Source organism: Harpia harpyja, chromosome 1 (assembly GCF_026419915.1).
Source record: "Harpia harpyja isolate bHarHar1 chromosome 1, bHarHar1 primary haplotype, whole genome shotgun sequence".
Lineage (NCBI taxonomy): Eukaryota > Metazoa > Chordata > Aves > Accipitriformes > Accipitridae > Harpia > Harpia harpyja.
In genome coordinates, this window is record NC_068940.1 from 11,952,049 (window position 1) to 11,974,612 (window position 22,564).

Consider the following 22,564-nt stretch of genomic DNA (forward strand, 5'->3'; position numbering starts at 1 on the left):
GCGGCCGTACAACGAAGGCGGGCGCGATCCGCCTTCGCCCCCGCCCGCTTCTCAGGTTCAGAGCGCGGGGATTGGCTGCCAAAGGCCTGACGTCAGTCCTACCGCACCGGGCTTGGCGCAGCGGCGGGCGTGAGGGGCTGGGCATGGCGGGCGGGGGGAGAAGGGCGCGGGAGCGGGATCCGTGCCCGCCGAAGCCGGTGACACACCGCGGAGCGCTGACAGGCGCTGCGAGGGTAAATCCGGCAGGCACGGCTTTCCCCTGGGGGCACTCGCAGCAACCGCTGCGAAGTAAAGAAATGCTCATCGGTGGAACATCCGTGCCATACGGCATCATCCGGCCTTAAAAACAATGCGTCTTCAAGCCCTCTTCTCTTTGCTGGAAATGACCGTTTATGCCTCAGATTCTCGGCTGCTTTCCCTAAAACATTAGTGATGATCTGTGTCATCTGTGATAGATGTTGATAGAGTTTTACTCAATATACTCTGAAATGCTGAATTCCAATCTTTATTAAAATAAAGCTCCATCTGAAGCCAAATGACATCTGAAGCCAAATGAATTCCACATTTTCAAGCCTCGCTAGAAGCATGTGAGGTCACTGTAACACCCCTTACACTGAACGATGTACTAATCTGTTTATATACCGATATCACGTAGCACTAAGTGAGTGCTAGGCTTTTGCCATCTGGTACATAATAGTATAATTTTAGAACTTTTTTGTCTTTTCTGTAGACGTTTTCCCATTACCCAAGTGGTATATGTAAAGGCCATCAAAAATCTGCAACTGTGCAGAAAACGGGGATGCTTGTACTGAGAAGCCTTTAAGAAAGAACGAATGGAATAGATGTCATTCCCATCTGCAAGGCTTCTGTAAAGTCAACCCATTGAGAGTCTCTGAATGTGGAAAGCACCAAGCCAGCTTCTGACATTTCTTAAAGCTACAGCTTTACTTCAGACTGTCTTCAAGTTCTGCCACTTCAGCTTCTGACACTAGAGCAGCTGGAACCTAAATAACCCTTTCTCCTTCTTTTGTAAAGAAGAGGGAATCTTCTGTCAAATATTCTCCCTCTGTAACAAAGTGCCAGCTGCTAAGGCGGAAAAGAATACAGTGTCAGTCTGAAGGAATAGTACAACAACTGCTTTCCAAAGATTCTTTACTGCAGACAAACCCACGAGGCCTAACTGCGTGAGAAGGTACTGCTGCTCCGCTTGGACACCGGTGGCTTCAGCCAGAGGAGAGAGGGCACACTGCTGGAGAGCCCTCGTGCTGCTCAGTTGCTACGACACCCAAGCCAATTCCCTGACGTGTCATGGGGGAGGTCTGGAAAGGGAAAGGTCGATTCCATATGAAAATAAAACTGCCGTTATTGCTTACTGTCTTGTATTACCTGGAAACTCCCATCATGCTTCATTGTGCTACAGATAATACAAATGCTGAACAAAAATGGGAGCCTGTATGCTAAGGAACTCACTGCCAAGTGTCCTCTCTGAAAGTGGATGCAATGCTATGTATGGCATTCTTTATTTAGCTGTGAAATGAACGCAGCAGCAGAAGTGCAGCGTTCGCGTGCAGGCTGGGGACAAGCAGGACTTTAGCCAGTGGCCCTGTCACACACCAAGACACATGGTCATCTAGCTTAGTTCCAGTTGCTGCCCCACCAGCATGACTTGCCATCACCCAATCTGGGTAGCCGCCAGTTTTGGGAGGCAAGATCTGTCTTTGTGCAGACATGCTCTGTGCTCTTTTTCCCAACATAGAGCTGCCTGCAACAGGAACTGGATTAAGATCACCTGATTACCAATCTTTTTCCTAGAAGCAGCTGTTGCAGGACTCTTAATCCATGTGGGTGAAGCTGCAGAGAATGCGCTATACTACAGGTTTATTTCACTGTCTAATAAATTATTCGGTGCTCTTAAGTAAAAGTACCTGTTTATTGTAATGACAGGGAAGTGTTCAAAACATAGCACTGCCAGAGGATTCCCACATTAATTTTTATTCCTTCTTTGCTCCAGGCTTCCACATAGCTTCCGCTACAGCCATAGACTGCAGCATGCTTTGTTTTTTCCCAGGCTTTAAGCACTCATTTGGAAACAGGCGCAAGCTGTTCTACAAATGATTCACCTGCAACGGGGTTAAGTCAAACAGTCCACTAGGCAATGGTGATACTTTCAGAAGGAGAATCTCCTATATTACAAAGAGCTAGGCTTGCTTTGAGCTCTTGGTCCAGCCTCTATCAAAGGCTGAACTGCAGTGTGGCCTTGGGTGAGTCCCTTCATACAAGTCTCAGCGTTGCAGTTTCTCATTTCTGAAATGGAGATAATAATATTTCTTGTGTTCACTCAACAAGACAGGAAGATAAAGGCATTAGCATTTAAAAGGCATTTAGAGAGGAGAGGAGGCTCATATAATTATGTAGATAGACTGCTTCAGACAAATACAATTAACTGATCGGAAGGATGGAGTCACGCAATCATAGCCCATAGTTATTCCACCTCAATGGGACACAAAGTAGGAGAATACTGCCCTCCGCCTTCCATCTCACAGAAGAGGTAACTTATTTTTAGCATTCCCCTGCAGATTCACACTGAAGGAAAATAGGCACTTCAGGGTCTCCACTCCTTATGGACCACTGCGCAAGTTAGCAGGAGGGAAGGAGAGAAGCAGCATTACTGTTCCATGTGCCGTATGACAGGGCATGTGAGAAGAGGTGACAGAGGTTTACCAGTCAGCATCCCTAATCCCTGGGAGTATAGACCTCTATCAGCCTATGTACTCAGCTTGGACCACTGTAGCTCCATGTTCCTCCTCACAAAAGACTGTCCTTGGAAAACTGTTGCCTTTCTTACTCTGCCTATGTCTACATTGTTATATTTTCTGAAAATTAAGAGTCACAGCATTTGCTCATGCTTGGAGATGCACCAAGTCTGTATTTAATCCTGCATGTTATGTAAAACAGGGATATATTCTGGTTCACACTGAAGCTGGGAAACTGAGTACACAGACTGTACTCGGGATCTCTGGGAGTCTTGCTTCTTCCTGGGAAAAGCAACTCGAGAGGACCACTAACAATTCCCTTTACATTTGTAGGACAAAATGTAGAACCCAAAAGGAAGAAAAGACACTGACTGCCAGCTTTGTGAAGGAACCTGTGTTTCTGAGCCTGTCTTGGAAAATTTGACATGCAGTATGTTCCTGTTGGTAATGTTAAATGTGAGAGGGACTTCAACTGCCATGTGCTAGGGTGAGTTATAATGACATTTTTACCTATCACACACCCCTCCCCTACCAAAATATGCCAGGGCAGTACTTTGTAGTTCACAGACAGTGCTGTCTCACAGATCTTAAGCTAGTTCAAAGCCTGTTGAAATCAACAAACTTCATTAGATTTTTGAGGTCAGCTGCTTATACCTTAGTGGCATGGCATGAGCGAAGGACAGAAACAATAGGGACTGTACAGAGCATGGAGAGACATAGGAGGGGGAAAGAGAAAGCACGCGGTCAAGGAACTGTTACAATCAGATGATTCACATAAAAAGCTATCTGCAAATAGAAAACAGCATCTATGTCCTGAGCAGTGATCATACAGAGAAGAAATACAAGGTCAGCATTCAGTTCACTTACGTGTAGCTTTAGAAGTAAGCTGATGATGATACGTTCCCCTTTTACTCGGCCAGTATAATGAAGAGTGAAGTACTTCCCTAGCAGCTGAGTTCTACCTTCTTCCAAGCTGTGAGTCCCCCTTTCTTGCCCACGATCACAGTAAACTGTCACAATACAAAGAGCATGTGAAGTATAATGAAGAGTGAAGTACTTCCCTAGCAGCTGAGTTCTACCTTCTTCCAAGCTGTGAGTCCCCCTTTCTTGCCCACGATCACAGTAAGCTGTCACAATACAAAGAGCACAAATAGCTATGAAGAGCTACACGCACCCATCCACGCAGATGGCCTTTTCTTGAGATATGGCCTAAGCTGGTTCAGCTGAACTCAGGCTCTCCAACTTCACTGCAAATACAATGACTTCTATCAAAGATTGATAGCAAGCAAGTTCATGTGACTGTCAAAAAAACCTGTTCATGCTGTCTTGGACATTAAGAGAAATCCTGCTTTGCTTTTTGCAGTCCCTTTACTTTGACTCTGTACAGCAGGAGGCCACGATCTCCTCCACTTCATGCAGTGTGCTCGATATTCCAATATTGCAGGTTATATTCTAACTTTATACATACATTGGTTTAAATGGAAGAGGGACACATATATAGGAAAGAGAAATTGGGTGATACGGTACTTTGGTGCTGCTGTGAACGTTCACGTAGTTGCATCGTGTTTTGGCTAGGTGGGTCCCGATCAAAAATTATACATGCTGAGGAAGCAAATGATTCATGTGTTGCATTAAGCAAACACACGTGTTCCAAGCGAAGTAGCTCTTCTCCACAGCTATATTATGTCCACAAATATTCTTTGAAACCATTGTAAGAAACTTAATTCTTTTTTTGATTCTATATAAGTTTTCAAGATACCTCTCAGAAAACAATGGAGTCACTAAGTCATATAAAAGCTTGCCATAGAAGTGGCGCACCTTTCTGCATTGCCAACTGGAAGGAGTTTTCAGGTGTGGACACAACATTTTTCCCAGAGGAGGAATCCATAGTCAAAGAAGAACCAGCACATCAAAGGAGAATGCTGGGCTGGCAGGAAGAAAACATAGATGGAAAAGACACTATTAAAAAAGAATTGCAGGAATCTAGGAGATAAGAAAGAGGTTTCACTGCCAGAACAATTACCAGTTAAGCCCCTTGTAGTTCCTCACGAAGAGCCATTTGTAGAAATGGGGGAGTCACTACTGGATTGCATTATTAAAGAAACTCCCACAAAAGATGTGTCTTTTCTCACTCAAACCCATGGCTCTCCATTCAAGATATATCCAAGTTTTGGTACTGAGAAACAGTTTTCTGGAGAAGATAATTTGAACTTGGCTAGCAAAACTCCCAGTCCAGAAGAAGTCGTGGTAAGATTTCATGCTGCTTGAATGGAGGCTTGAATGATGAAAATACCTTTCTCTGATAAAGCTAGTAGTAATGCTTTAAATAACATGCATATTGTAATATTTTGTATGTGAGTGCTGGGCCTCCCAGATGTATAATATAAAAGAGAAGTGTTAAGAATATCAAATGCAGGTGCTGGAGTTGCACCTTGAATTAACTGAGTAATCAATGTAGGGAGCAGTGCACTTTCACTGAAGTTCCCATTCAGATGACAAATGATTAAAATTTTAAATTTTAATTAAGTTTTAATTAAATTATGTTCAATTGTAATTATTACAAATTACAAATGATTACAGGTTACAAATGATTACAGGTTACAAATTACACTTTTTTGGTAGGCAGCCACTGGACAACAGATCGACCCTCCAAAAAACTGGAAAGAGAACAATAGTATATCATCTGATTCTTTGCAGAAGAACATAGCGTATATACCAGGTCTGATACAATCAAACAGAGAAGTGAAAAGAGGTATAAAAAACAGTGTAATACAGTACAACAAAAGAGGAAGTACTGAGAGTTTCCACCAGAATCTGTAAGATGCTTTTTCCTATTTATAGTTTTCTATCTTTTTCAGTTACAGAGAGTGTAAGAAAAAAAAAAAAAACCCAAGCATTTAAAAATGGGGGATCAAACTCTGCTCCAGTTTATTATTATTTTTATTATAGTATCTGGGAAATACAGTAAGAAGATGGTATGGCCTATTACATAAGGTATTGTAGGATATTCTGACTGTCTCACTCATTAAACAGACTAATTCAGTAGCATTTCAAGCATATATTTTTGCCTTCTACCTCTGTTTTCAGTGAGTAAAGTCTCCCTTTTATCAGTCTTCTCAAAATTTAGTAAGTAGAGCACTGCATAGAGCATTGGAAAACTTTTATTTCTTACTGCTTTAATGTAAACATTTCTTTTTCTCCATTTTCTACAATTAAGTTGTTTGGCCAAGTTTAATTTAGATTTCTTGGGTTTTTTTAAATTCTTGCTTTAAGATCAAAGATTACTGTAAATTAGGCCCAAATCTGACAATGACATTCTTCAGACTTTTCACTCCACTGGAGCTTGATGCAGGTGCAAGGACTGTAGGCATTGTAGAAGGGTGGGCTCCTTCAGTTTCACCATTTCATAATGCTGGCCCACATTGACTTATCTTCACAGATGGAAAATTTCCACTGAAGTCAGTGAAAAAGTAGTTTGCATAAATTGAACAGAGGGTGTCACCTCTTGTTTTGCAATAGAAAAATGTACTGTAGTACTGTAACAGCATGGGTGAAGTTTACTCAAATTTATCCTCAGTTGCCTTTCCACCTTCTCTGAATAGATTACTGTCAAGCCATGTGACCCCTCATTTTTCTAATTAGTTGATGACGGAATCTGGTTGTTCTCCTAGGAAATGCCGAAAGCTGATAAGGACTTTTTACTCCAACATTCTGAGATATCACTTGCTCCCAAGGAAGAATGTAAGCAAGGAGATAGAAGCAATAAAGGGATTCTCTCCACTTACAGAACAGGGAGCCCCTGTCCAAGTCCCTATGAAGCATCCTCAGATATGTGTGGAACAAAATATTCCAATTACCATCTGGAAAAAATTATCATTTTGGGAGATGGTTATGAACTTTAGAGGGGTCATCAAGGAGCTAGAGCAGGCTCAGCAAGAACAAACCCAAATCACGGATTTTCAGTGTGATGATATGGTTTTGGAGAAGGTTAAAGGTAGGGGAAAACTACTGCTTAACAAAGGGAATTTAGGTCTAGATGATGTGACTAGGAGGATGAAGTGGAATCAGAAGAAACAGCCAACACAGATTATTGATTCTTATTATGAAACCATTTCTCTGAAGACCAATTTTAAGGAGTTAAAACCAAAAACCATCCAGCAACAGCATTTGGGATGAAACTGTAAACAAGTTAAAGGATACTGAAGACAAATTCACAAAGGAGAAAAATGACACTAGCAGTTGACTGATAGTCATGCAGGAAACTTTATTCAGTGCTATCAAATGTCTTGAGGATGCCGAGACTAAAAAAAAAGCCCTTCTGAAGCATGTGTAAGAACTTAAAGTGGTATATTATCTTCTTCAAATAAAGCATGAGGCAGAAGTGAAGACCAGGTTTAAGGAGACAGTGCTTGGAGATGGATCATACCATACGGAAGAAAAACAAGAAGATATGGGAACTGCAGCATCTCAGAAAAAGCAGAAACATGAGGCCAAAACTGTAACTTCAGCCCTGTATGTGCTCAGGGAGGAAAAGAATACACAGAAATGGCTCCTATCCTTGCAAACAAAATTCCAGGGAGAAAAGGATGGGTGGCTGGCAGAAAGTCAACAGTTGCAATCCAAATATAACAAGCTGGCTGCTCAGCTTTGAATCCGGCAAGCAGAATTTGAAAATGAACAAGCTGAGATGAAGAGAATGCAACAGCAGATTTGTGAGTTCAGAAGAGAGAACCAAAACCTGCAGCAACAGAGGGTGAAATACCAAGAACAAAACCACATCCTGCAGCTTGAAACTGCCAGATAGAAAAAAAGATATGGTAAAGTCAGAGAATCACAGACAGGGAAGGTATAATTCAGACTGATACAAGTATCTGTAACGGATAGAGTTCCTAGTTGCCATATGCAGCAAGCAGTTCCTCTTCCCTGCTCAGGACAAAATTCCACTGACTCAAGCTGAGGGGTCGGACCAAGAAGTTGAAAACCAGGAAAGATATACATTGGTGTTTCTCTTCAAGAACATTAAAGTTAAGATAGCACTCCTTAAGTCCTTTACTGGGCTTGGGTCCCAGTGTGGAATTCTGTCTTGTGCCCCTCCAGCTTTCTCACTGGCTGGGCATGAGAAGCTGAAAAATCCTTGACATTAGTCTAAACACTACTGAGCAACAACTGAAAACATCAGTGTTATCAACATTCTTCGCTCTGAACTCAAAACATAGCACTGTACCAGCTACTAGGAAGACAGTTAACTCTATCCCAGCTGAAACCAGGACAGTATCCACCCCTTATTCTATACCATTGACGTCATGCACAGTTCCCATACCTTTAGTTACATCCTGATCAATCATCACTTTTCCATCCCTTTAAGACATATGAGCAATGATATATATATATATGTATACACACACAGAGATATCATTCCTTTAGTTCATGGGTCATGTTCATAAAATGTTCATTGAGTTCATTTAGTTTCCGACTCTGGGCTCCATCTGTCATACCAGTCTTTCTGGGCAGGAGGGATGGTGCAAAGTCCTCTCAGTCGGTAGAGCAGAATTGGGCTTCAGTGCAGTGTGACAAGCAGGTGACATTTGGCGCAGCAGGAGGATGGTGTGCACCGTTGGATTGTTGCATGCTGGAGTCAGTTCTGGTTCCATCACTACTGCGCTTTGCTCAGTTTTATCACAGTTCTTTTCTTGCTTGATCTAAGTGATTCTTACTATAGTACTATGGATATAGCACATAATTATAGTAAGGATAATATACAGTAGCAGGGTTATATAGCAACTAATATACAGTTTAATTCTGGCTGTTCTCACCTAAAATTAAATCCCCTTGAGGCACACATCGGACTTCCCCATCTTTTCGCATCACCCACCAAGTGCACCCAGGCCCTTGAGCAAAAGCAATCCCACGAATGGGTTTACCTTTGCCTGAGGCAGGAGTAACCCAGACTGTCTTCCCTAACATATTTTTTATGTGCACTACAGGGACTTTATCCCCTTCTACAGTATGTAAAAATTCCAACTGGGCAGGGCCACCCCGATTGGCAGATCCTCTGGTGTTGACTAACCAGGTGGCTTTTGCTAAATGTGTATCCCAATGTTTGAAAGTTCCACCCCCCATTGCTCTCAATGTAGTCTTTAACAGTCCATTGTATCGCTCAATTTTCCCAGAGGCTGGTGCATGATAGGGGATATGATACACCCACTCAATGCCATGCTCTTTGGCCCAGGTGTCTATGAGGTTGTTTTGGAAATGAGTCCCGTTGTCTGACTCAATTCGTTCTGGGGTGCCATGTCGCCACAAGACTTGCTTTTCTAGGCCCAGGATAGTGTTCCGGGCGGTGGCATGGGGCACAGAATATGTTTCCAGCCATCCAGTGGTTGCTTCCACCATCGTGAGCACATAGCGCTTGCCTTGGCGAGTTTGTGGGAGTGTGATATAGTCAATCTGCCAGGCTTCTCCATATTTATATTTCAGCCATCGCCCTCCATACCACAGGGGCTTTAACCGCTTGGCTTGCTTAATTGCAGCACATGTTTCACATTCATGGATAACCTGTGCAATAGTGTCCATGGTCAAGTCCACCCCTCGGTCACGAGCCCATCTATATGTTGCATCTCTTCCCTGATGGCCTGAAGCATCATGGGCCCACCGAGCCATAAATAGCTCACCCTTATGTTGCCAGTCCAGGTCCACCTGAGCCACTTCAATCTTGGCAGCCTGATCCACCTGTTGGTTGTTTTGATGTTCTTCAGTGGCCCGACTCTTGGGTATGTGAGCATCTACGTGACGTACTTTTACAACCAGATTCTCTAGCCGGGATGCAATATCTTGCCACAGTGCGGCAGCCCAGATGGGTTTACCTCTGCGCTGCCAGTTGCTCTGCTTCCATTGCTGTAGCCAGCCCCACAGGGCATTTGCCACCATCCATGAGTCAGTATAGAGATAGAGCACTGGCCACTTTTCTCTTTCAGCAATATCTAATGCTAGCTGGATGGCTTTCACCTCTGCAAACTGACTCGATTCACCTTCTCCTTCAGCAGTTTCTGCAACTTGTCGTGTAGGACTCCATACGGCAGCTTTCCACCTCCGATGCTTTCCCACGATGCGACAGGATCCGTCAGTGAACAGGGCATATTGCCTCTCATTTTCTGGCAGTTTATTATACAGCGGGGCCTCTTCAGCACGTGCCACCTCCTCCTCTGGCGACATTCCAAAATCTTTGCCTTCTGGCCAGTCCGTGATCACTTCCAAAATTCCTGGGCGACTGGGGTTTCCTATGCGAGCCCGTTGTGTGATCAGTGCAATCCACTTACTCCACGTGGCATCAGTCGCGTGATGTGTAGAGGAGACCCTCCCTTTGAACATCCAGCCCAGCACTGGCAGTCGGGGTGCTAAGAGGAGCTGTGTTTCAGTACCAACAACTTCTGAGGCAGCTTGAACTCCTTCATATGCTGCCAATATCTCCTTTTCAGTTGGAGTATAGCGAGCCTCGGATCCTCTGTATCCCCGACTCCAAAACCCCAGGGGTCGGCCTCGGGTCTCCCCAGGTGCTTTCTGCCAGAGGCTCCAGGTAGGGCCATTCTCCCCAGCTGCAGTATAGAGCACATTTTTAACATCTTGTCCTGTCCGGACTGGTCCAAGGGCTACTGCGTGAACAATCTCCCGTTTAATTTGTTCAAAGGCTTGTTGTTGCTCAGGGCCCCATTGAAAATCATTCTTCTTTCGGGTCACTTGATAGAGAGGGCTTACAATCAGACTGTAATTTGGAATATGCATTCTCCAAAACCCCACAACACCTAAGAAGGCCTGTGTTTCCTTTTTATTAGTTGGTGGAGACATAGCTGCTATTTTGTTAATCACATCCATTGGGATCTGACGACGCCCATCTTGCCATTTTATTCCTAAAAACTGGATCTCCCGTGCAGGTCCCTTGACCTTACCTTCTTTTATGGCAAAACCGGCTTTCAGAAGGATTTGGATTATTTTCTTCCCTTTCTCAAAGACTTCTTCTGCCGTGTTGCCCCATACGATGATGTCATCAATGTATTGCAGGTGTTCCGGAGCTTCACCTTTTTCCAGTGCAGTCTGGATTAGTCCATGGCAAATGGTGGGGCTGTGTTTCCACCCCTGGGGCAGTCGATTCCAAGTGTACTGGACACCCCTCCAAGTAAAGGCAAATTGTGGACGACACTCTGCTGCCAGAGGGATTGAGAAAAACGCATTAGCAATGTCAATTGTAGCATACCACTTGGCTGCCTTTGACTCTAGTTCGTATTGAAGTTCTAGCATATCTGGAACGGCAGCACTCAGCGGTGGCGTAACTTCATTCAGGCCGCGATAGTCAACTGTTAGTCTCCACTCCCCATTAGACTTTCGCACGGGCCATATGGGACTATTAAAAGGTGAGCGAGTTTTGCTGATCACTCCTTGGCTCTCCAGTTGGCGAATCAACTTGTGGATGGGAATCAGAGAGTCTCGGTTGGTGCGATATTGCCGCCGGTGCACCGTCGTGGTAGCAATTGGTACTTGTTGTTCTTCAACCCTCAGCAACCCCACAATCGAAGGGTCTTGAGAGAGACCAGGCAGGGTAGACAGCTGTTCCGTGCCCTCCGTCTCCAAGGCAGCTATACCAAAAGCCCATCGATACCCCTTTGGGTCCTTAAAATACCCTCTCCTGAGATAGTCTATGCCAAGGATGCACGGAGCCTCTGGACCAGTCACAATGGGGTGTTTCTGCCATTCATTCCCAGTTAGGCTTACTTCAGCTTCCAATACAGTTAACTCTTGGGATCCCCCTGTCACACCAGAAATAGAAATGGGTTCTGCCCCTTCATAACTTGATGGCATTAAAGTACACTGTGCGCCGGTGTCTACTAGAGCCTTATACTCCTGTGGGTCTAACGTGCCAGGCCATCGAATCCACACAGTCCAATAGACCCGGTTATCCCTTTCCTCCACCTGGCTGGAGGCAGGGCCCCTCTAATTCTGGTCAGAGTATCCAGTATTCACTTCTCGTAAAATTGGCTCAGAAGTCCCTTCAAGAGGATCAGAAATAAGATCAGCCCTTCTACTCTGTTTGGAAACCGGAGCGGCATTTTTCCTGGTAGAATCCCCTTTTGTGGTGTTTTTTCCTCGCAGCTCACGTACCCGTGCATTTAGGACCGAGGTAGGTTTTCCATCCCATTTCCTCATGTCCTCTCCATGATCACATAAGTAAAACCACAGGGCACCTCGCGGTGTGTACCTTCTATATTCTTTCTCTTGGGCAGAGGAGCGCTCACTCCTAATAGCTGAGACATTGGTCCTTACAGGTGGGCAACAGGACATCTCCTCTTTGAATTGCTGGAAATCCTCGGACAGCTTCTCCACAGCCGAAATGCAGGCTTGTAGGGAGGAGGAGAGATTCTCTTCGTATTGACGGAGTTGGCGAGCCACTTCATCCACTGTCGGTGCCTCTTCGTCTTTCCAGGTCATTATTGCCAGTGAGTTGGCATAGGACGATGGTGCGCTCCGTACAAACTTCCGCCACATGGGTCGTGTGCATTGGACTTCGTCTGGATCTTTGGGTAATTGTGGGTTGTCCGGATCATGATGAATTGTCTCTAGCACAGCTAATTCCCTCAGATATTGGATACCTTTTTCCATGGTTGTCCACTTGCTTGATTGACATATAACATCTTCCTTAAAGGGGTACCTTTCCTTCACACTTGACAGGAGTCGCCTCCAGAGGCTGATGGCTTGTGTCCCTTTTCCAATTGCCTTGTCAATGCCACCTTCCCTGGCAAGCGATCCCAGCTGCTTGGCTTCCCTACCTTCTAATTCCAAGCTATTAGCCCCATTGTCCCAGCATCGGAGGAGCCAGGTGATAATATGCTCACCTATACGGCGGCCAAAATCTTTTCGCATATCCCGCAGCTCACTCAAGGATAGGGACCGGGTTATTACCTCTGGTTCTGCCTCTTCCTCCTGTTCCCGTGATGACCCTGGTTCGCCTTCATCCTTCGCTAAGCGAACTGATTTTTTTGTATATTTCTTTTTCTGTACGGGGGCAACTGATACTGGTGCAGGTTGGTCCACTGGTTCAGTTGCAGTACCGCTCGCCGGGTCTTGGATAACCGCAGTGTCTGTTGCCAAGGTTTGGGTAGCTGCTGTGCTCGTTGCTGGGGCTGGAGGGACCTCAGTGCCCGTTGCCGAGGTTTGGGTAGCTGCCGTGCTCATTGCCGAGGCTGGAGGGGCTGCAGTGCCTGTCGCTGAGGTTTGGATAGCCACAGTGCTCATCGTTTTGTTGTTAGGTCCAGAGACCTTCTCTTCCCCTTGAGGGTACTGAGTGGTGTCGAACAGGGCTCGATAGGCATGGGCCAGGCCCCAGCACGTTGCAGTAATTTGTATCTCTCTGGAGCTGCCGGGGTGACAGCATACCTTTTCCAAATATTTTACTAGTTCTTCTGGATTCTGCACTTGTTCAGGGGTGAATTTCCAAAACACTGGAGGTGCCCACTTTTCTAGGTACTTGCCCATACTACCCCACACACCCTGCCACTCATAATTATCCAGCCTTGGGGCAGATCTCTGGGTGATTTTCTTAAATAGTTGTTTAACCTTAAATGAGAGCTGAACCACATTCAGAAGCATGCTAATTCCTAGCAGTAGGGCTAGGACCGTGCTGGTCCCAACATCCCAAGAGTATTCAAATTTTTCAAAATTCTCAAACACCATTGTAACTGGACTGAAGGAGAAAGGAGAGGGGAAGAAAGGTATCCCACCCATAGACTGGTTTTCCAAGGAGGAAAGGTAAATGGTATAATTATTAATAGTTTCCCACAGATGGCTTCCACAGTATAAAGGTGACAATGCTGGGTGCAAGTACCGGATTAATCCCACAGCCGACGACTTTATCATACCATAAACCAGTGTTATACAATACATCAAAGCGAAAACCTTAATCCACCTCCCACGGATGATAAGCAGCAGAAGAGGGACTACATACAGCAAGCGAGGTGATACATAACAGAACTTTAAAAACCAGAGCAACAACTCTAAGAACACATAAATCAACATAATGACCAGCAACTATTAGACCGATATAATGAATGCTTATAACAAATTTGTTTTAACAAGCTCTGGTCAGGTTTGTCGTTATCTCAACCCTTCGTGCCCCACGTTGGGCGCCAAAAAGGACTGTCGTGGTTTAACCCCAGCCAGCAACTAAACACCACGCAGCCGCTCACTCACTCCCCCCCACCCAGTGGGATGGGGGAGAAAATCGGGAGAAGAAGCAAAACCCGTGGGTTGAGATAAGAACAGTTTAATAGAACAGAAAAGAAGAAACTAATAATGATAATGATAACACTAATAAAATGACAACAGCAATAATGAAAGGATTGGAATGTACAAATGATACGCAGTGCAATTGCTCACCACCCGCCGACCGACACCCAGCCAGTCCCCCGAGCGGCGAATCCCTGCCCCCCACTTCCCCGTTTCTGTACTGGATGGGACGTCACATGGTATGGAATACACCGTTGGCCAGTTTGGGTCAGGTGCCCTGGCTGTGTCCTGTGCCAACTTCTTGTGCCCCTCCAGCTTTCTCACTGGCTGGGCATGAGAAGCTGAAAAATCCTTGACATTAGTCTAAACACTACTGAGCAACAACTGAAAACATCAGTGTTATCAACATTCTTCGCTCTGAACTCAAAACATAGCACTGTACCAGCTACTAGGAAGACAGTTAACTCTATCCCAGCTGAAACCAGGACATTATGCAATCATCTAATTTCAAGTAGTGATCAAACACAATTTATTATTTGAAATAAATGAGGGAATAAAAAGTTATGATAATGGCCTTTTTTCACTTCTTCAAGGGGAAAAGGAATGGAAGGATCGCAATGTGAATGTTCTAAAGTTTGACACCTTATGTCCGTCTTCACATTTGCAGAAGCTTTAGATACAGTTTTCACAGAATCACAGAATGGTTTGGGCTGGAAGGGACCTTTAAAGATCAACTAGTTTGGTCTGTATCTTCCTGAGCTGGGGAGGCTCAAGACTGGACACAGTATTCTAGATGCACTCTTAACACTGATTAGAGAGATAACAGTCACCCACCTTGATCTGCTGGCTGTGCTCCTCTCAATATAGCCCAGGGTGCTCTTGGCCTTTCTTACTGCCAGGGTACACTGCTGGCTCATGGCAGCTTAGCGTCTACAAAGGCCCACCCAGGTCCTTCTCAGCAGGAGCTTCTCCCCGGCAGTCAGTCCCCAGCCTGTTCCACTGATGGGGCTGTTCCTTGCCTGGTGCAGGACTCAAGTCTCTTTCAAGTTTTGAGGAACCCCACGTTCCTGTTGGCTCATTCCTGCAGCTTGCCTAGGTCCCTCTGGGTGGCAGCCCTGCACTCAAGCGTATCTGCTAGGCCCCTACCACCACCTGATTTGGCACCATCTGCAAACCTTGTGCTTTTGCCCCTCCAAATCATTGATAAAATTACTGAACTGGACAGGTCCTGTGACAGACCGCTGCAGTATTCCCCTTGTTACTGGCATCCAGGTAGAACATGACGCTCCTGAGAGCCAGCAGATTACTGCTGAGCTGATAATAACTGTTGGCTAGACAATAGAGGTTAGCCACAGCTGATTAATAAATCCCCATACCCTAACCCATTCCCCACTAAAGAGTTTAGGGAGCTGGGGGCAGGGGTCACTTAGGATGCAGAAGCCTGTAAGGCTGTGATCTGCTTTTGTAGCCTGGCTGCAGTCTTCAGTAAGGAACTGGAGATTTACCAGGAACTATCAAGGAACCCTGGGGGCAAGGTCCTATGGGACTCGCTCCAGGGCTCAAGAAAGACCAAGCTAACTGTCAGGGAGCATACAGCAGGAACAGGGCTGATCCACAACGGAAAATGGGCCAGAAGCAGATGGTGACCCCAGCACAGGCAGTGTCCTGCCAACCATGGCACAGAACCACAGTACCTGGGTGAGGTGGTGACAGGAACAGGTTCTGCCAGGAGTCCCAGTGACTCTGAAAGATCTCAGCCTCTGAAAAATCAGCATCTCCTCGAGCTGATGATCCTTGTATCATTGTTTCATAATGTTTGATAACACTCCTGGTGCATCTGACAAAGGTTAGATACATTATTTTACCACTTCATTTATTAGATCTTTTATTGATTTGACATTCTAATTTTTTTATATAAATTGTGTGAAAAACAGAGCCATGACAAAATAAAAAGCAGCAGCATGGTTGGGCTTAGTTGCAAAACTGGATAGGTGTCCTGGTTTTGGCTGGGGTAGAGTTAATTTTCTTTCTAGTAGCTGGTGTAGTGCGAGAAGAATGTTGATAACACACTGGTGTTTTCAGTTGCTGCTGAGTAGTGTTTAGACTAAGTCAAGGTTTTTTCAGCTTCTCATGCCCAGCCAGCAAGCAGGCTGGAGGGGCACAAGAAGTTAGAGGGGACACAGCCAGACAGCTGACCCAAACTGGCCAAAGGGGTATTCCATACCATGTGACGTCATGTCCAGTATATAAACTGCGGGGAGTTGGCCTGGGGGGATTGCTGTTCAGGAACTAAACTGCGGGGAGTTGGCCTGGGGGGATTGCTGTTCAGGAACTAACTGGGCATCAGTCAGCAAGTGGTGAGCAATTGCATTGTGCATCACTTGTTTTGTATATTCCAATTCTTTTATTATTACTATTGTAATTTTATTGTTATTATCATTATTAGTTTCTTCCTTTCTGTTCTATTAAACTGTTCTTACCTCAACCCACAAGTTTTACTTTTTTTTTTTTCACTTGATTCCCTCCCCCATCCCACTGGGTGGGGGGGAAGTGAGTGAGCAGCTGCCTGGTGCTTAGTTGCTGGCTGGGGTTAAACCACAACAATAGGTAATAAAAAAAAGTGCTTGATTCTCATAGGCAAAAGAAACTTTTTTTCATTGTTGAAGAGCTTTGCTCCTTCTTCACTGAGCAGCGAAAGAAAACAGTATTCAGACCCAGAACATACGTTCAAATTTGAATGTACCTGTAATAGTACATAAAGCCATCCAACAAAGAAAACAGATCTGCTTGTTCACTTCCCATAGCATAAAGTGTAATGTTTAGGAATTAATTGAATCTTCAGGTTTTTGGGGTTGTTTTTTTTTTCTTCTTTCTTTAACGTTGACAACTCTACCATAGCCTTGGATGCCTTTCTTATTTATTGATTACTCCATATGTAATTACATGTACATGTTCTCTTACTGGTTATACTTTATTCCCTTATTCTACAGAATTGAGGCTTAGAATACAATTTTTCTTTCATCATATATGACAAATGACACTGGCCTGTTCTTAGATTCTTTTCCCTTACTAACATTACTAAACACATCTTAATAGAAGTTTAGAGAGCCTCAAACACACACTATGTTAGGTTTCATAATATATTCTGTATCTTAATACTCAAAAAGCAAATCTATGAAATAAATACAATCTTAATTACTTATCAGTAGCTTATGTGCTCAGGATCCTCCTCGTAATTCTCTTTGCCATTTGTTATAGCTGATCTTGATCAACACATCAGTTACCCTTCGGTTAACTCTAAGGAAGGTGTGCTAAATTTTGGTTCTCCATCTGTTCACACAGTTAGTTTTCCTCCACTGTTACACTCACTAGGACACAGAGCATCCTTCTACCACTGAACATAACAGGAAGAATGAAACTATTATTGAACTGCAAGAAAAAGTGAAGAACGCTACCCTTGAAAAGAAAACCTTGAAGAAAAATTTAGATCTTTTCTGAATGCTTGAGGAATGTACAAATGGATCTGTCCAGCTGGTTAAGAAAGTTTCTATAGGACAAGATAGAAATCTTAGTAATCCTTTTTACTGGACTGATTATGAAAGCTATTTGATTCACAGTGTTTTCATCACACTTTCCATGTGCCTCCCAGTAAAGGAAGTTTCCTCTTCAAATTATTGCTTATTTGATTTTGATTATGTCCAGTAAACACAAAATTATGCCCAGTATTACGCATAATATCATATTCGTTTTCTATCATTATAATGCCTATTGAGATTTTATTATCCGATTTCTAGGTCACTTTGGAAATGACTCAGAAAAAAGCACCCTTCCCCTGTGACACTAGGTGTTACGTTCTTCTATTAAATTGTCTTTTCTAAAACAAATCTGAAGGTTTCCATTACAGCATAAGCCAAAACCAGTCAAATTACTTGCACTATTTACTCAGTAACATACACTTAATTGGGAAGATCATCAAGAATGCAGTCAAGAAATGCATTCAGTGATTCTAATGAATGAGAAGCACACGCCTGAGGATGTACAGTACTCTATGTCCAGTGCCAGAGTGTATACCAATCCCTTAGGAGATACTTCCACCCGAAGAGGGAACAGAGAGTAATTATGTGAACTGAACCTACAGCTCCTTTACTCTGCAGGCTTTACCTTCTCCAGGCAAGCCCAGGAGCTGATGCTCCTTACCTCCCACAAAGGGAGGCAGCATCTAATAAAAAGGTTTAGTTGCTTTGTAACTTATTCTATAGGCTTGTCTCTCAGGCTAACTAGATAAAATTCAATGGAGAAAAGCCCAAGCCAGTTGAAGATAACAATGTACAGACTGAAGGGCACAATACAAAGATCTGAACAGCTGGTTATATTTGATAGCTGTGATTCTATAGCTAAAAGAATGTTTAAAAACACATACCAGAAAGAGGCTCTACCTAGAATGTATAAAGCACTATTTCCAGCTTGGGGTTTATCACTGACAGTCTGTTCTTAAAAATTGCTATTGCAATTGATATTTTTTATAAGACAAGGTAAATATAAATTACAGTTGAATCTCAAACTTCAGTACCATGAACATTTAGTTACAAAGTACATGAAAAACATAGCAATCACAACACAGATGATTAGTGAAATGAAAACTTTCCAAGACCAAGTTACTGAGGCGAGTTCATTGTTCACAATGATAAAAATCAGAAGTTGTCTGCATGTACTGAGCACTGCTAACAAATATTACTGTGGACTGCACCCCTTTCCCCTCTTGCTCCTTGTTATTCTGTGTTCATACGGAGTTTATATGGTAGAGTCTGGAAGCTGATTAGGGCCCTGCAGTGCATTAATGTCAAAGGAATAAATATATAATACAAGAGGTGCAGGCCTCCTCAGTTTGCTAGTTGAGTACTTGCTACTAGCTCCTGGCTAGACAGCTACTCGAGCTCCTTTGGGAAGGATGCATGAGTACACACAGTCAGCAAAATGTATGTATGTTGCCCTACACCTTATTATACAAACACAGCAGGAGGATAGGGTTGCACTGAAGTGCTACAGGACAGCTGAACACTGCTACCAGCACTTAGGATCTCATTAGCCTGGTAACTTCTCTAGTACAGAGATGTTTTCATTCCCTCTTCCTCATCCATTTCAAAGGCTTATGCCTCATCAACACCACACCTATTATTATTATTACTATTATATAGACCTTCTGGAGAAGACAAACTGTATAGACATGATGGTATTCAGAACTTGACTCATTTTCTTTGCAGCAACCAGACACCCCTGCTACCTTTCAGGACTGTAATGTAGTACAATAAAAAAAAGTAAAGTGTGCCTCAAAAAACTTGCAACATTAGCAAAAAAAAAAAAATACCAGTGGACATTTGTCCCATTTTACTTCTGATGCAAGAAAAACATATGGGATCTCTTGCTGAACTGTGGGAAGGTGGCTTGCAGCCTTTCACCTCAGAGCTTGCCACTAGTGAACAACATCCATGTCTCTGCAAGCCCTGAGCCCCTCCAGAACAAACTGTCAGCAGTTCTGAACCATGCCAGTTAGCTATGCAGAACTATGCCATCAGATTCATTGCCACTCCTGAACTCTTCCACGCTACGAGTCCAAATTACATAAAAGGGAATGCTGGTACCTTAAGCCACTGTGCCACCTATGCTCTAATACAACCAAACTCTCATACCTACCAATTTGTTTCATTTGCATTCAGAAATGTGAATTTAATTTGCAATCTTGAAGTTGACCTCTCTGGCATTTCCAGCTAGGTTTCAACCAATATACAAGGATTAGTAGATAAACATAACTAAACGGACATGATGAATCTCTAGTCTCGTACTACCAAAACCACAAACTCACTTTGACCCTCAGGCTAAACTTTCTTGCAGAATTTAAAAATGTTGCACATACTATTTATTCTTTATATACAGTAATTTAACAGTTAACAGTTAATTAAACAGTTTATCTGTAACTCAAAAGATTTGATCTTTTACTTAAAGAAGGTAGAGATAGACTTAGGATAGTGTATTAGCTTCTCTCTTTACTAGTGTCTCACAACTAAAACACTTAGTACGCCATCCAAAACTGAGAAACAGGAAGCAGACAACAGGACTTATGTATGTACAACACTGCTCCTAACAGTGACTCCATCTCTCATACAAGCCACTGAGTAAATACTGAAGAGGCAGTCCAGTAGATTCTTAAACACTTTGCCATGCCAAAAGCAAGTATTAATGCAGAAATAATAAGTCTCTCTATGCGCATAAACAATTATTTGCCTTTTGCCGATATGTTAGAAAAAGAAACACACATCTGGGAGAATCATTTAAGAAGTTTGAAATGGAAACCAGAAACATGAGGTAAACTTTATTTATCGTTCACAGACTTTAAGAATGCTCACCCTTTTTGTAATACATGTTATGAAACTGAAGGCATTTTCCCTAATAACAGTTTGACCTGTAATTTCTAACTGAAAAGCTTTTTTAAATGCAAGGATACAATGCTTGCACATAACTGTGACCACATACAGAATTCCCGTGGGCAACATGAACTCCTAGTGAATGCCAGTCTTCTCAGAATTAGCATCTGACATAAGAGATGTCAAATCTAAAAGTTACAATAATGGCAGTTATTGTCAACACTTACTTTGTTATGTCTGTGAATACATACACTGAGCAGTCTGTGCAAAAAAAAAAATAATCTCTGTAGCTTGCTTCAGTTATTCATACAGTCTTTCGGATTATAAATTGTTTAATATGGGTACTTAGCACAGAAGAACTGCAGCCTAATAGGCTTTTAGGCACAGCTGTAATACTGCAATCAGTCTGGGCTTCGTGTTTTGCTAAAGCTAGTCAAGGTATCTCAATTATTTTCACACCCACTTTTAATTAACAACTTTCTGTGCCCCCACCACATGCAAACTCAGTAAGAGCACCACACAGGTTAATTAATCAGTAACATCCGGATCCATTAACTCAGGTGGAAAAGATCCATATAAAGTACATAGTCACTGCTTAGAAGACACAGAATGTTTCAGATCCTACGGTGCTAAATAGAAAACCTCCCATAGCATGCTAGTATTCTCCTTTTTATTTCCCCCAAGGAAAAATATTTGGCCACTTTTCCAAAAAAACCCCAAACAACTAAACCATAACCAGGATATGTTAAACATGTTTGGCCAAAGATTATTATGTTAAACAAGTTTAAAGACCTTTACAGAAAAAGTAGTATTATACCATTGGGTGGATATTGCATGACTAGAAATACTGTTATCAGTAGCAATGGATGTTGGTCAGTTTTCATAATAAAGCTTCATCTTCAGTCAATACTTAAGATTTCAGTAACATTTTCAGCATGTTAAAAATGATTAAGATAAAACTTGGCTAGAAAGGCAGCTTTTGATAATTTTTTGTGTGTGTAATTTGCAGGTTCAAAATCAAATGAATGAACATAATACAGAAAGATGAAAGACTATTCACCACTGCCATGACAGCAAGCTGCATGTGCACAAATGACAAAGTTACCACAAAATATGGAATGTGACTTAACACTACTCGTATTTCATTGTACCCTGTATGCAAATTGCTGAATTAACTGTGGCAGAAAAGAGAAAGCTTGGGGGCTGGTTTTGGCCTTAGTATATTCACTGAAAGTTTTGACTGTGGGATTTGGGAAAGCTTTCAGTCTTAATATGCCTTATATTTCATTTAACAAAAGATCCACTCAGATAATGTATCACTTTCATATACATTGCCTATCACGCTTTGGGAAACTTTTATCAGTTAAACCATCAAATACGTGACTCAAACCCAGTGATCCTGAAGCAACACAGAATTGTGAGGTTTTGACAGCACCTCTGTTTCAGTAACACACTTTATCCTCGCTCCTTCCAGAGGTACGTTAGTCTACTCTGCAGGAAAAAAACCCAACAACCAACCACCAAACCAAAAACTCATCTGTTGGATTTTACTCCTCCCCTCACAGTACGTTAACAAACAGGACGGGCATTCCCTACATTATAAGCAACCCAGGCTCAAGGCACAGCCTCTCACACCACCAGGTGCCGACGGGGCAGGCTGGCAGGGAACCGGCCCTGCCCTCCCACACCCACCCCGTCCACCTCTTGCGGCCACAACCGCCCCGACAGCCGCCCCACAACGACAGAGGCAGCGCTTCCCCCAGGCAGACTGCAGCCGCCCGGACGCGTTTCTCACAGGCAGCGCGAGCCGCACCTCCGCTGCCCAGGGCGCTGAGGGAAACCGCGCCACCCCTCCGGCAGCAACCCCCCCACCCCATCCCGACCTCCCGGGCGCCGAAGGACCGCTACCAGCCCTTCCCCGGCAGCCGCCGCACCTCAGGCCGGGCCACTCGGCCGCGATTCACCTCAGGCAGGGCGCTCGCCCCCGCGGCGGGAAGAAGGAAGGCGGGAAGCCACCACGCACGCACGCGCCCCGCCTGCCGAAGGAGACGGCTCCCTCCCCCGACCTGGAAAGGGAAGGGGCGGCGCATGCGCGCGGAGGGCGGGCGGAGGGGAGGGGCG

General features: G+C 43.8%; 3 long non-coding RNA genes across 3 annotated transcripts; 1 reads left to right on the top strand and 2 right to left on the bottom strand.

Moving 5' to 3' along the window:
* Nucleotides 1-71: 71 nt before the first annotated feature.
* On the top strand, nt 72-21,661 carry LOC128136753 (uncharacterized). The gene is made up of 3 exons (XR_008233470.1): nt 72-233; nt 3,087-3,240; nt 21,453-21,661. It is a non-coding gene; the product is annotated as an uncharacterized LOC128136753 (long non-coding RNA).
* On the bottom strand, nt 1,912-3,760 carry LOC128136721 (uncharacterized). The gene is made up of 2 exons (XR_008233458.1): nt 3,621-3,760; nt 1,912-2,304 (listed from the first exon to the last, which is right to left on the bottom strand). It is a non-coding gene; the product is annotated as an uncharacterized LOC128136721 (long non-coding RNA).
* On the bottom strand, nt 3,789-22,500 carry LOC128136675 (uncharacterized). The gene is made up of 4 exons (XR_008233450.1): nt 22,408-22,500; nt 17,224-17,412; nt 15,719-15,861; nt 3,789-3,880 (listed from the first exon to the last, which is right to left on the bottom strand). It is a non-coding gene; the product is annotated as an uncharacterized LOC128136675 (long non-coding RNA).
* Nucleotides 22,501-22,564: the final 64 nt, after the last annotated feature.